Below are 9,821 nucleotides of genomic sequence, written 5' to 3'. Positions count from 1 at the left end.
TTCCCTCTCTGGCTCTCCCTCTCTCTGTCAAATAAATAATAAATAAAAAATCTTAAAAAAAATAAAGTTAGAACTGTTGGTAATTAGAGTTAAATCTCTAAAATGTAGAACACTGACTCTCCTTCAGTGAGTACTGCTATTTACTGAAAGGTAGAATATTGTAACATGGTGTAGCTGATGGCATGGGTAAACACGCCTCCAGCTCTTTGGTACTCCTTTCCTCAGGCTCCCTGGGTCTCCCAGTCTGCCTTCAGGAAACGTTTCCGGTCGGTTAATTCCAGGCCAGGCACTCATATCATTGTTGCCAGTAAACTAGCAGTATAAAACATTGTAAACCAAGACCTCAGATGGTCCATGAAGTCCTTTCAAGTGGTACTTTCTGTTTAACTCTTTATCACAGGTCAAGCCAGCCCTACAGGCAGTCACTGGGGTATACCCCAGTGTCTTGGCTTCTTCTCTTTTTGTAAGTAAGGAACAGAAATCTACTCTTTCATTAATCCAAGTAAAAGGGGTGGGGACACATGATAGCAAAGACCTCACAAAATCAAACATAGTCAGACTTCATGGGAAATAAGGCTGTAAAATGAAATTATCAGGAACCCAGGAATCTATATTCTTCCTTTTTCTGTCTCAGTGGGGCCAACTGGTGTCTCCTCTTCCTTTCTTTTAGCACATCTCCTCCACTTTCCTCTTTCATGTAGCTGGCACATTAACGTACCTGTCCTGGAAATGGCAGACGGTCTCCAAATGTGTATGACCTATCAGCATAGCTACCTTCAGGCTTTCCCTGTCTGTTCAAAATATTTGAGAGGGGTGGCAGTGAGGGGAGAGAGACAGAATATGATTTGGTACAGGGAAGCCAGTGGATGGACTAATTTTACCTCAACTAGCTGTCTTTTAACCATCAACCTTGGTTGTAGGACTCCTGGATGTTAAAGATCAGTCTTACTCATCACAGCAAAGAAAATGGAAGATGAAATGCGAAGCAAACTGGAAGATCAATGACATTTGAAAACAGTAACAATTACTACATTTTCATCCTCCTTGATGTTTTCTCTTAGTATGCTAGCTAGATTTTATGATATTCAGTTGGTAAGAGCTTAAACACTTTGTAGGAGCAATATTGACACAAGAGAGATGATCTCTCTTTCTCTGCCAGGTGAGGATACGGCAATATTGCTGCCATCCGCAAACCGGGAAGCAGGCTCACACCAGACCCCAGATCTGCTGGCCCCTGGATCTTGGACTTCCCAGCCTCCAGAACCCTAAGAAATGAGTGTCTGTTGTTTAAGTCACCTACTCTGTAGTATTTGTTGTAGTCGAACAAACTAAGATAGGCAAATAAGATCCAATAAAGTTATTTAAAGATTTTTCTCTTGATACTTGATAATTTTAACAAATGTGCGCCAGATTGACATGTAACTGTGAGTGTGTTGCTTATTCCCCGGGGACTTCAGTTCTTCGGAGTTACTATAATTCACTTAATACCGGAGTTCCAGATATATTCAAACCCATCAAGAAAGCATTGCCTGATTGGATTTCAGAAAGGATTCTACACCTCAGGTATTTCATTAGTTTATTGCTTCTGTGATGATATTATTTGCCTCTTTCTTTATATTTATGAAATTTTATTTATTTATTTATTTTTAAAAGATTTTATTTATTTATTTGACAGAGAGAGAGAGAGCACAAGTAGAGGGAGCAGCAGGCAGAGGGAGAGGGAGAAGAAGGCTCCCGCTGAGCAGGGAGCCTGATGCAGGGCTCAATCCCAGGACCCTGGGATCATGACCTGAGCCCAAGGCAGATGCTTAATGACTGAGCCACCCAGGCACCCCTGAAATTTTATTATAATAAAACTTAGAATATTAGACCTGGAAGAAATATTAGAAATTATGTAGTCCAGGGGCACCTGGGTGGCACAGCGATTAAGCGTCTGCCTTCGGCTCAGGGTGTGATCCCCGGCTTTCTGGGATCGAGCCCCACATCAGGCTCCTCCGCTATGAGCCTGCTTCTTCCTTTCCTACTCCCCCTGCTTGTGTTCCCTCTCTCGCTGGCTGTCTCTATCTCTGTCAAATAAATAAATAAAATCTTTTAAAAAAAATAGAAATTATGTAGTCCAACTCCCTCATTAATTTATACCATATTTTATCCTTCTAATTATTGATATATCTTTGAGGTAGCAAAAAGGAATAAGAAAAATCTGGAACTACATCCGATGAAGTGCTTTTTGGAATGGAAACAAAACTCAAATGAGGCCTTATCTTTGTCAATAAAGCTTTATTCATTTATCCCATAATTATTACCTGATAGATTTTAAGATTTGGAATAATCATAGTAGTCACAGATATGAAATAAGAAGGGGACATGTTTATGGTTTCTGTTAGAGGAAAGAAAACCAACTTTTAGGTGATTCTCCTATATTCGTAATTAGTTGAGCTTCTATACATAGACATTGTATAGATCACTGATGTTGAGATTTTTCTATGTAGACAAATTTGAAAAACTTACTTTAGTCTTTCAATAAGTTTTGAATGATATGCTATTTGATAATGAAAAGTTTATTTCTATACTTATTAATATTTGTATTACCCTGATGGACAAGGCACCATCTCAGCTGTAAGAAATATGTGTTCTGAAGTCCTCAAGCTAAAGTTTTCAGGCCCAAACATTTCAGTTTTGTTCATGTTTCAGTGACCATACACCTTTGAGAACTGAAAGGGGTCTTTCAGCGTAGCAATGGAAAGGACAGACAGCAGGTTATTTTTAGTTGCCAAGATCATCACATTCTAGCCAATACATTTTTTTACAGGATAGTGTCAGCCAAGTCCGAGGGTGTCATTAAAGTATTCCCTTAAAGTGTGGAGCAAAGATTGTTTCTAAAAAGTGTTCATAAAGTCAAACTCCTAAATAGAAAAAAAAATTAAAGAGAGATATCTAAAACTTAAAAAAAGTCTTGCTTATTCCTTTGAGAACTTGCTTTACTAAAGTAAAATAAGTCTCAGGTTAAGAACAGTACAGTCATTTCCCCCATCCCTGGCTCTCTGTTGATTTCAACACTAGATTTTGTGCTATTTCCTGTGCTGTGAGTTTGAATTTCTAGGCAATAAAGATAACAAGGTACGAATAGTGTGGCTCCTCTTTTCCACCTATATTTAGAAAGTAGGAGGTAGCTGGAAACTTACATGTAAAGAGCCCACTAGTGGGGCACCTGGGTGGCTCAGTCAGTTAAGTGTCTGCCTTCAGCTCCGGTCATGATCTTGGAGTCCCAGGATCGAACCCCACATCGGGCTCCCCATTCAATGGGAAGTCTGTTTCTCCCTCTCCTTCTGTCCCTCCTCCAGCTCCTCTCTCTCTTGCTCTCTCTCTCAAATAAATAAATAAAATCTTTAAAAAAAAAAAAGAGCCAAAAGAGTTTGCAAATTGTTTCATTGAATCCTTTTCTTGGCCATACATAGGTCAATTATCTCCATTTTAGAGTAGGACGCTATGGGTCAGAGAAGCTAAGTGATTTGCCTGAGGTCATATGGTGAACAGAAGTAAGACACAGTAACACTGTGTCTGAGCAGAAACAGAGAGAGCATGAGTTGAACATCTCACTCATCTCACTCGGTAAGCCACTCACCCTCATCTCTCTTTACTGCCCTTCCACACAGACAGGAGAAGCAGTAATAGCCTTGGCTGCCCTGGGCCTCTGTGCAGGATGAAGGCAACTGCCATCCCAAGGAAGCTTTAAGTTCTGAAATAAAGGCCATAACCTGCCGAGTATATTTGTAGCAATATGCCATAAAAATTGATGATATGATATTGAATTGGTTATTTTATTAGCAGTTTTGTAGTGAAAATTCTCCATAAGGAGTTGGTATAGCTTACCATGCAGGGTGATGTGGGACACCTGTACCAAAGCTTTCTCTTCTGGTAACATCAAATAAACCGTACAGGCTTGTTTTTCAGCTTTCAAATCTTTCCTCCTTTGATTCTTTCAATTTATGGGCAATTCATTTCTTAAGACTCAGAACTGGCTTTCAGTAAAGATCTTTTTCTTCTTTCCAAAGTGTTGTGAAATCTAGATGCTAATTGTGTTTTGTTTGTTTAATTAGATGTGTGAGGTAAGGGGTATAAAACAAGCAACTGACTACTTTCTCACAAGATACAATAAATTTCTCAGATTGAAGAGCAAAATGGCATAAGTTATAATCAAAATAGTGTCGGGGCTCTTGGCTGGCTCAGTTAGCAGAGCATGAAACTCTTGATCTCGGGGTTGTGGAGTTTGAGCCCCATGTTGGGTGTAGAGTTTACTTAAAAAAATAGTGTACGATATCATTTCATGCAAGAAAAATGAATGATTTCCAAGGGCTCTTCCTGAGAAATTAGTTTGGGAGACTGGCTAAATCCTCAAATCCTCCCTACCTCCTCATCCACAAGAGAAACAAAGCAGGTATTTTAAAGCAATGCACAATTTAAAGTGAAGCTATAATTATCACCTAGCAATCTCTCATCATCTAGATCCTAACATCTTCGCACCATTCTGCTTTGGCAATTCTCTGCTCAAAATAAACCCTGCAGTATAAACCGTTGAATGTCATTAATCAATTCCTTGGATAGATTTATATAAGAGAATAACAAAACAAAAATTGCTGCATAACAAACAAAGCCTTTAATCTCTCTTAAGAAATATATGCAGCGACTCAAGCCAAAAGCCAGTATATCGTCTGCAGATAACAAACAGTGCTGACACGGCTGACATGAAACACTTGGGAAGGCCTCCAGACCTAAATCGAGCAGATCCAGTTTACTGCCCTCAACTACCTACAGAAAGACATGAACTTTGTGGTTTTCTTGAGACAGCCCCCCCTTCTGGAACATGATCTGTCTTCCCAGGACCCCCAAATTCCTTGCCTAAACAGCCTGGAGCACACATCAGAGCCTGCAGTGCCTCCTCTAGGTCTTTGGTTGGTCTAATAATTAAATTCACTTAAGACAGATAAACAGAAAAAATTTTAATTTCAAACGTAAGGGAGCCGATAAAAATATGAGCCTCCCTGAAGTGACCAAAGCAGGCAGCCTTTACACTTTTTAAACAAAGAAATAATTATTTGTTAAGAACTGACAAAAGGGTTTGGGCTTGGGGTAGCAAATAAATGAAGAAGTAAAAAAATAAATTAAAATGAAATAAAATAAAATAAAATAAAATAAAAGAAGTAACAAAGTTTGTTTATATGGCCTTCTTGGCCCTGAATTCCCTATCTGTGATAATAAGGATGCTTTCTTCCGTCCAGGTGCAGGGAAGGTAGCCTTCACATGGGGAATTTACTTCCTGCTTTCAGGGGGACAAAAGGGCCTTCTTGTACCAGCTGTTTCTTAAGTAACTTTAGTTCAAAATAATCAATATGCCAAAGTGGCATATTTTGGGGTGACCCCCCCCGAACCCCATTGTTCTCTTTCATTGGCTGACTACCATACATGCTAGTGGCACAGCTTTCCCATACAGCCTATCTGTGCATTGCGTCCTATTCTTCCCTGCTTCTCCTCCTTCTCACTGCCCTGGGTTTATACCTACCACATAAAAGCAAGAACACTCAATCTCCTGTACACTTTGTTGTTTAGTAAGTTGGGCTAAAACACAGGCCCACTATATGAATCAGAAGAAATAAAATTCTGAGAGTATGTGCAGGCAAGTGGTCTTTTTTCTCCAAGGTACATTCTTTTTTTTTTTTTTTTTTTAGATTTTTTAAAATCTTTTTTTAAAAGACTTTATTTATTCCTTTGAGAGAGAGAGAGAGAGAAAGCATAAGCAGGGAGAGAGGCAGAGGGAGAGGGAGAAGCAGACTCCCTGCTGGGCTGGGAGTTCCACATGGGGCTCGATCCTAGGACCTGGAGATCATGACCCGAGCCGAAGGCAGATGCTTAGCTATCTGAGCAACCCAGGCGCCCCAAGGTACATTCTTTTTTTAAAAAATATTTTATTTATTTTGAGAGAGAGAGAGGGAGAGGGAGAGAATCTTAAGCAGGCTCCAGGCTCAGCACAGAGGCCAGCGTTGGGCTCTGTCTCATGACCCTGAGATCGTGACCTGAGCTGAAATCAAGAGTCATATGCTTAACCGATTGAGCCACCCAGGTGCCTGCAAAAGCAAGTGGTCTTAGGAATAACTGATAAAAACCTATTTTTAGGGGCACCTGGGTGGTGCAGTCGTTAAGCGTCTGCCTTCGGCTCAGGGCGTGATCCCAGCGTTCTAGGATGGAGCCTCACATCAGGCTCCTCCGCTGGGAGCCTGCTGCTTCCTCTCCCACTCCCCCTGCTTGTGTTCCCTCTCTCGCTGGCTGTCTCTGTTAAATAAATAAATAAAATCTTAAAAAAAAAAAACCAACAACCTATTTTTATACCAATATCTTCAAATTGTGTATGTAATAATTATTTCAGTATGAATTTGGAGACACTCTAGCGCTTAGATAGACTCTAGTGCTCATCTCTTTTCCTTCAGACTCGTAAGACTCTTATATCCTAATTGATCAAGAATTTGAGAATCAAGTATATTTGTGCACCATGTAAATCTTTGGAAATTCTAAAAAGGGCTTAAGATGCCTTCTTCGTCCTCACAGTGTAGGTAGAACTGGGAGACAATACAGAGGTACTGACTTGTGTGGTCTAGACCAAAGTGCCTCAGGGAAGTGGGGAAATTATTGATTGGCTCAAGAATCTTGGAAGATTTCAGGTTGGAGAGATAGGAGTTCTGCCTCCAATTCCAACGTGGAAGGGGGGGTTTCCCCACAACAACCAGCAATTCTTGGGCACCAGCTGTCCTACAGTTCCACCCAGTGCTGACACTGCCTTGAGATAGCATCAGATTCCACAGATTAAAGGCTCAGTCCCGAAAGACTGCCTCCCACCCACCTCAGACACCAGTTGCAGGCTCCGGTTATCACCTGTGCTTCTGATGGACTGGCTATAGATCAGAGGCTCCAGAGCCCAGGGAAACATGGTGCTTACTAGATTACTGGTTTATTGTAAAATGATGTAACTTAGGAAGAGCCAGATAGAAGAGATGACTAGGGCAAGGTGTGGGGAAAGGGGAAAGGGCACAGAGCTTCAATACCCTCTCTGGGTGTGCTGTTTCCCCAGCACTTCCATGTTTTCACCAACATGGAAGTTCTCTGAACCCCATCTTTTTGGGTTTTTATGGAGGCTTTATTAGGCATGATTGGTTATATCATTGGCCAACCATTCACTCTCCAGCCCCCCTCCCCTACATAGAGGTGGGGTGGGGGACTGAAAGTTCCAACTCTGTAATCACAAGGTTGGTTCTCCTGGCAACCCGCCCCCACCCTTTGGTGCTTTCCAAAAGTCACCTCATTAACAGAACAGAAGACATCTTTAAAGTTCTCGTCACTTAGGAAATTCCCAGGGTTTGGGGAACTATGTGTCAGAAACAGGGATGAAGACCAAATATATGTCTCTAATGATAAATCACAACATCACAAAATGAAACTTTTGGATGGCATTGTTAAGGATGGATAATACCTGAATTGGTAGAGGAGACAGAAAGGTGCTCCTGGTAAGAGTTTCAAACCCTGAGTAAAGACCTGCAGACTGGGTTCGATACTTGGGAAAGATTCACCATTCTTGCATTCCTTTTAACACCCCTAGGGGTTACAGAACCTCACCAGTGAAACCCAGATTCATCCATGATATAAAAAATTAATGTTTTGGGGGACCTAGGTGGTGTAGTCGGTTAGACGTCTGACTCTTGGTTTTGGCTCTGGAGGTGATGTCAGACTCCTGAGGTAGAGCCCTGCGTTGGGCTCTACCCCTCCCCCCTCCCCTTCACTCTCTCTCTCTCTCTCTCTCTAAAATAAACAAATCTTTTTTTTGAGATTTTATTTATTTGTCAGAGAGAGGGAGAGAGCACAAGCAGGGGGAGCAGCAGGCAGAAGGAGAAGCAGGTTCCCCACTAAGCAAGGAGCCCGTTGTGGGACTGGATCCCAGGACTCTGGGATCATGACTGGAGCTGAAGGCAGACACTTAACCATCTGAGCCACTCCGGCATCCCTAAAATAAATAAATCTTTATAAAAAATTTAATGATTTGATAATTTTCTTAACAGCAACAAACAAAGCTGAATCTAAACTTCAGATCTGGGTCTTCAAACAAATTTTCAAAAGTGCCCTCTCAATTTTGTTAATAAAAATAAACACTTCTTATGAAAGGTCCTTTATTGATAACTTAGATGCTTAACAGTAGTGACTGATGGTAACTATACTTATTGTGGTGAACATGTCTTATATGTGTATGTAAAGGTTGAATCACCATGTTGTATACCTGAATCTAACATAGTATGTCAACAATACTTCAATTAAGAATTTTTTTAAAAAGAGAAAAAAATTAATGCATATTAAATTGAATGGCCACAATATAGGCTTATTTACATAAGAGTGAAAACAGATAATAATTCACTTTAGAGTAATATTGAATTATGGGATACCCTGGAAATAAGTGAATTATCTCATTGATAAATGATCATCTAGGCCCTTATTTAACATTCAAGTATGTGACCTATAAATTTTTGTTGATCTGGGAGTACAATTCAAGAATTTAATTTTACTTGAGGATGGTTTATTAGTTGAGAACTCACAATTCAGCGTAAAAACTCCTACTTGAATTTAAATAATTGAATTCAGTACAACTGTTAAAGAGCAATTTATGAGGGAAAGGAAGACAGAAAATTAGGAAAAATTCCTAAAGACTATGAAAGCTCTTGTTAAGGGGACAGATTATGTTCTCAGACTATCAGCTACAAATTTCTCCTCTTTCTTTAAGTGAAACTAAAATTTCAAAACTTCAGTATATGAAGTATATACTGATGAGCCAGTAAGATGAAAGAATTTGCTTCAACATATTCCAGGAAAAAAAAGGTTCGGAGAAGAGCAGATCGGAGGAGCAATGAGAGGTGATAGGTCATGAAGGTTCATTATTCCTTCTCTCTCTCTTATATATTTGAAATTTTTGTAAAATGAATTTTTTTTTTTATAAAATCAATGTATTTTCAGTAGATTACAATTGCATTGCTTCTTGGCCTTTTGGCTAAGATCAAGTGTAGTGGATGACAATTGATGAATCAAATCTAAATTTTCTTCATTCTCTTCAAGGGGTTTATAAATATACATTTGTCAAAAAGAAAACCACAGGCCCAAAATGGAGTCATTTATACTAGGCCACATCAACAAACTGGGGATTGGTACTTAACCTAATTGCAACCTCCCCCAGAAATGTAGTCTTAACCAGTCAGTCAGGAATTTTCTGATCAACACCAATGAGGTAATCTGTCACATGGGCCCTCTCCATTCCCCACCAAAGGAAGGTGAGGTGATCTGTATAATAAGACCCCCTGCCCTTCCTGCTCAGAAAAAGTGACCTTGTCTGAAACAATGCTTTCTTTTCTTTTGCTAATAACTTCCTTGCCCCACCCTGCTTCCATTTTGTACAATTCTTCAGAGCTCCTTTCTTCTTGCTAGTTGGGGTTCTGCCCGATTTATGAATCACTTTAGAAAGCCAATCAGATCTTCAAATTTACTCAGTTGAATTTTTGTTTTTAACACATTGATTATTTCATTTCAGCTAACTGTATTGTTATTGGGGTGAATGAGGCAGAGGAGGGGATAGACTAGTTAGAAGTGGTGGGCCGGAGTTGTTGGATATATGTAGGGAAAACAAACAGGTTCTAAGGAAGTTTACAAGAGTTAGTAACTTCTTAAATGAAGTAGGAATTGAAGTTTCTTCAACTGAGTGGATGATGGTACCACTAACTCCTGAGACTATAAGGATAAGG

The 9,821-nt window shown here is 40.0% G+C and overlaps 1 pseudogene; it reads left to right on the top strand.

Annotated features, from left to right (window-relative positions):
* The first annotated feature begins 9,056 nt into the window (after nucleotides 1-9,056).
* On the top strand, nucleotides 9,057-9,217 carry LOC117801343 (annotated as a pseudogene).
* Nucleotides 9,218-9,821: the final 604 nt, after the last annotated feature.

The sequence above is a fragment of the Ailuropoda melanoleuca genome, chromosome 2 (genome assembly GCF_002007445.2).
Source record: "Ailuropoda melanoleuca isolate Jingjing chromosome 2, ASM200744v2, whole genome shotgun sequence".
NCBI classification, from domain to species: domain Eukaryota; kingdom Metazoa; phylum Chordata; class Mammalia; order Carnivora; family Ursidae; genus Ailuropoda; species Ailuropoda melanoleuca.
The sequence above is the reverse complement of the archived record's forward strand: the minus strand, read 5'-3'. Positions and strand labels throughout refer to the sequence as shown.